Genomic DNA, 6,019 nt, shown 5'->3' on the forward strand with positions numbered 1-6,019 from the left:
AAAAAAAAAAAAAAAAAAAAAAAAATGAGTACATGAAAGGGAGAAAAAATAGTATCAACAAGGAACTTTGAAATTCAGGCATGTGGTATCTAGTGAGCTGTGGTGAGGTAGGGTAGGTCGGGAAGGGGGACACAATGCAACCAAGTCTTCATTGGAAGACTTCATTGGAGACATTGGAGACACTGAGAAAGTGTGTCTTGCACAAAGAAAGTGCATGTAATATATGCTATGATACAACCTGCATTAAGGTGGCTCTGAGTCTGTCATTTGGCCCACTGTTCCTTTGGGGTTCTAACAGGAAAACTCACTGATTAAGGAAAAACCTTAGTTTTTCCCATTGCTGAGACAAATTTCTGATAATGCTGGCACCCAGAAATCAAATGAAAAAGCTCTCTATAAATCAACAAAAAATACACAAGTTAATTTTCAAATACAGTTGGGGCATATTTTTGCTAGCAAAAGAGAAATAATTTTCAAATAGCAAAAAGTAATTAGAATGCAGGCATAGTAAAATTTTAACGATTTAGAAACATGGGATTGATCGTTTTTTAGAGGCATTCCACTTACCTTAAGTTCAGGGTTTAAATAAAGCCTTAAAGGCTTTGCATATTTTTGACCATGCTAGTTGGGACTTTGAATATTTTCTTCTTACCTTATTATGCTGGGAAAGGAGCCATGGGCAGTTTTCTTACAGCACCTGAAAACATTTATATAAAAAAATTCATCAACTTTCAATTTGTTTCAATGACACATTTAGCTTTTCAATTCCAAGGCTGTACCTGCTGCCATATTGTAAAGAAAACACTTTGAAATGGTTTTCCTCTGCTCAATAAAGAGCAAGCATGCCTTGAGCTAACCACTGAGGCACTGTATCACAATTTAAAAAGGTCTACAGTGCTCAGACAGAATATACTAATGGTGAACACATTGAGACACCACCAAGTTATCCCCTCAGGATCGAAAGTGTGAGTCACAATGTAAGCAACCGAGACCAGCAGAAGTGCTAGCTGAAGTTGAGGGAAATCTAGAATTAACAGTGGAGGAGGGAGATGATAAACGTCAGTTGCATCCCTAAAACCACCTGCAGCTGTGAGAGTGGTAATTCTTTCCCCACTAATGTTCCTTCTCTAAGCTTTCCACAGGAAGAGACATCCACAGAATCCTGGAGGACCTGCACCAAAACATGTTTGAATAATTAGATCTCAGTGGTACAAGGGGTAGACTGTGATACACATTGTGATGCACTGCTCAGATCCCCCTCCAATAAAGTTCCCGTTGCTGGAGAAACTTTGGCACACATCCTTCAGCTATTAGCTCCTTCAGAGATTTCCTCAAATGCAGAGAGTCACGTTGTTCAAAGTCATGATCCTTCCTGGGGCAGCCCATATCCACTGACTGACAGATGAGATGATATAAGAGCCTAGCCACTCTAGCCCAACTTGGGAAAGCTCTGAAGGACATTTACATCTCCAGATCTCCCTGTGGGGTTGGCCAAACTTATTGTTGGGACTACAGCCCACCTTCTCCCTCAGCCCATTTTTGCTTCTTTCCTCTCTCCCATAGGTTTTGAAGGTAAGAATACTCCTAATAGTCTAAATGCCATCTCAGAGCCTGTTTCCTTGGAAACTCAATCCTTGGGTTTATGACAACATAGGTTGACATGCTTTAGATATCCCACCCAAATCTCATGTTAAATTGTAATCCCCAATGTTGGAGATGGGGCCTGGTGGGAGGTGTTTGGGTCACGGGGGTGGATTCCTTCTGAATGGCTTGGGCCATACCGTTGGTGATAAGTGAGCTCTTGCTCTGAGTTCTTATGAGATCTGGTCATTTAAAAGTATGTGGCACTTCCAACACACTCTCTCTCTTGCTCCCATGCTCACCAAGTAACGCACCTGCTCCCTCTTTGTCTTCCCCCATGATTGGAAGCAGATGATGCTGTGCTTCTGGTACAGCCTGCAGAACTATAAGCCAACCAAACCTCTTTTCTTATAAATTACCCAGTTTCATGTACAACTTTATAGCAATGCAAGAATGACCTAATACATAGGCAATGATATAAGAAATGTCCAATACATTCTAGTTCATTAAACATTCATTGGTTCAATTAATATTCATTGAGGGCCTCCTGTATACTGGGCAGTTTTTCTCAGTATCAGGGATGCATCATTGAGAAAGATAAAATTCTTGCTCTCATGCAGCTTGTTATTTTAGTGAAGGGACACAGATAATGAATGAATGAACAAAGCAAAAGAGTAAACAACAATATACTAAATAGTGATAAATATTAAGAAAAAAAGGTAGGGTGATGTGACAGAGATTCAATCAGGTTGACTAATTTAGATTGTGTCATGATGGCCTCAGTGAGAAAGTAACATTTGAGCCAGTCTGACACACAAACATCTGCAGTAATAGCATCCCAGGCAGAGAGAACCAGAGGTACAAAGGCCTTAATGTATACATGAATTAGTCATGGTGTCAAAATTGAAAGATAGTTAATGTGCCTGTAGTATAAATGAGGGAAAAGTAATAAGAGATGAAGTTGGAGAGATGGTCTGGGGTCAAATCATAGCAAGGAGTTTGGGTTTTATTCTAAGTAAACTGGGAAGTTAGAGTATTTCAAGCAGGGCAGTGAAATTATCTGATGTATACATTTAAAAACCAAATCTAGCTATAAGATTATAAAGAAGAATGAAATTGGGAAAATTAATTAGAAAGCTATTGCAGAAGTCTAGGTTTGCAGGGGTCTGTCCTGCAGACCCTGACCCAATGATGGATGAATAACGTGCACTGACACAGATATTCTGCTTTGCCAGTCCAGCTGAGCATCTGGGCCACTTACATACTCCCAGGAGAGTGCTGTAAACAGTTGCTGCCCCAGCCTCAACTAACCAGGGAGACTCACATTTATTCAGTAAAGATTAATTGACAAAGGCTTGAGTCAACACCACTGGACGGTAATTGACCTTGTGAACGTCCTGAGTAGAAAGCAATTAAGCAACTGCAGTAGATCAAAGGTCTTAGGGCCACATGAGTAAACAAGCTAGTTAGAGAAACTCCCCCACATTCCTTTGTATCTACTTTAATTTATTTAACTAAAGGAAAAAGGAGTAGGCTGCCTTCGGCCAGATCTATTACTAAAGTTATGCAAACTCTCAGGCCTTCCAAGAGGGTTTGTAGCTATTGCAACTAAAATTTTTCCCACCAGCATGACTGAACTCCCACACAGGTTAGGGATAATGATGGATTAGACTAGAGTGATGAGAATAGGGGTGATGGAAAATAGATTATGTATATATTTTAGAGCTAAAGCAACCAGGCTTATTGATGAAATGGATATGGATATAAGGGGTAAGAAAGGGAGGCCTTAAAGAGGATTCCTAAATTTTGAATTGACATAGTAAATTATAGTTCATTGGTTTGTCCCTCCACTTGAACACATACTGAGCACCTTCTATGTATGAAACACTATGCTGGATGCTGAGGAGGTCAAGATGATGAATCATGTGAGACCTTAACAGTCAAGAGTTCAAAGACAAGATATAGGATACACAGATAGCTACAAAATGAGGTAATACATGGTAAATGCCAAAGAAATATAATTTTATTTTCTGTAGTCATTTCATTCATATTAATCTCATTCCTCTAACATATATGTGCACTTATTGTGGAATCAGGCAATTACTTGGTGCTAAATAAGTATATGCTAGCTGCTGGTTAATCCACCAACACTCTGTGGTATATTTATGAATGTCCATGCCCTTTAAAAATCAAAATCATTAACAATTATATTTTTCATAAAATGGTATAAAGAATCTCTATACCAAATTTGTGTTCTGTCTAAAAGTGGGGAAATGGATTTTATGTTCCATAGAAAACGGGTGTTTTCCTGGAATACTATGCAGCCCTAAAAGGAATGAGGTAATGTCCTCTGCAGGGACATGGATGGAACTGGGGGCCATTCTCCTTAGCAAACTAATGCAAAACAGAAAACCAAATACTGCATGTTCTCACTTATAAGTGGAAGCTAAATGATGAGAATACATGGACACATGGAGGGGGGAACACACACTAGGGCCTGTCAGAGGGCAGGGGGTGGGAGGAGAGAGAGGATCAGGAAAAACAGCTGGTAGAGGCTGGGATTAATATCTGGGTAATGGAGTGATCTGTGCAGCAAACCACCATAGCACACATTTACCTATTGTAACAAACCTGTACATCCTGTACATGTATCCCTGAACTAAAATAAAAGTTGAAAAAAAAAGGAAAATGGGTGTTTCGTCTTACTAGGCCGATGAGAGTGAATTCAGGGAAAAAAAGCTAGCAATTCAAATAATTTATTACTGCCTGTGGTTAAGGTTACTTCTTCCTCAGTATCCTTTCTCCATTTTCCTCTTAGAAATAGAACCTTTGGTTTTTAGCTGGAGACATGGCCATCTTAAGGAAAAACTGTATTTTCGAGACTCTTTTGCAGCTAGGTATGGACTCATGACTAAGTTCTGTCCAACAGGATGAGAATAAAAGTGTCCTCCCACCACTTCCTTCTTCCAGCTGGATACAAATTGTTTGTGATGCAACTTGATACACTTGTGAAAATTCACAGAACTGTACATTTAAAATTGATGAATCTTATTCTTTGTAAANTAGCCCACCAGCAATGGATCCAAACAAAGAAGAAATCTCTAAATTGTCAGATAAAGAACTCTGAAAGTTAATTATTAAGCTACTCAAGGAGATATCAGAGAAAGGTTAAAACCAACTTAAAGAAAACTAAAAAAAAAAAAAAGAAAAGAAACCGGATATGATAAAAAAAATTTCCAAAGAAACAGATAACATTTTAAAAAATTACAATTTTGGGAAATAAAAGACAAACTTAGAGAAATACAAAATACCAGAAAAGTTTCAACAATAGCCTAGAAAAGTAGAAGAAAGAACTACAGAGCTTGAGGAAAAGCTTTCAAATTAACTTAATGAGACAAAACAAACAAAAAAATGAATAAAGTCTCCAAGAAATTTGGGATTATGTTAAACAACCAAACCTAAAAATAATTGGATTCCTGAGAAAGAAGATAAATCTAAAAGTTTAGAAAACTTATTTGAGGGAATAATTGAGAAAAAGTTCCCGGGCCTTGCTAGATATCTAGACATCCAAATACAAGAAGCTCAAAGAACTCCTGGGAAATACATCGCAAAAGGATCATCACTGAGGCACATAATCATCAAGTTATATAAAGTCAAGACAAAGTAAAGAATCTTAAGAGCAATCTACAAATTTAATGTATTTCCCATCAAAATACCATAATCATTCTTCATATAACTAGAAAAAAAATTTCTAAAATTAATATGGAACCAAAAAAGACCCCACATAGCCAAAGCAATAATAAGCAAAAAGAACAAATCTGGAGGCATCACATTAACTGACTTTAAACTATATTACAAGGCTATAGTTACCAAAAGAGCATGATACTGGTATAAAAATAGGCACATAGACAAATGGAACAGAATAGAGAACCCAGAAATGAAGCCAAATACTTACAGACAACTGATCTTTGACAAAGCAAACAAAAAGATAAAGTGGGGAAAGGATACCCTATTCAACAAATGGTGCTGACATAATTAGCAAGCCACATGTAGAATGAAACTGGATCCTCATCTCTCACTTATACAAAAATCAACTCGAAATGGAACAAAGACTTGTATCTAAGAACTGAAATCATAAAAATTCTAGAAGACAAAATCAGAAAACCTCTTCTAGATATTGGATTAGGCAAAGACTTAGTGACCAAGAACCCAAAAGCAAATGCAACAAAAACAAAAATAAATATATGTGGCTTAATTAAAGTAAAAATCTCTGCACAAAACACATTCAAAAGCTAGCAGAAGGCAAGAAATAACTAAGATCAGAGCAGAACTGAAGGAGATAGAGACACAAAAAACCCTCCAAAAAATCAATGAATCCAGGAGTTGGTTTTTTGAAACGATCAACAAAATTGACAGACCGCTAGCAAGACTAATAAAG

This window comes from Rhinopithecus bieti, unplaced genomic scaffold (genome assembly GCF_001698545.2).
Source record: "Rhinopithecus bieti isolate Rb0 unplaced genomic scaffold, ASM169854v2 scaffold_30689, whole genome shotgun sequence".
In the NCBI taxonomy this organism is placed as follows: Eukaryota; Metazoa; Chordata; class Mammalia; order Primates; family Cercopithecidae; genus Rhinopithecus; species Rhinopithecus bieti.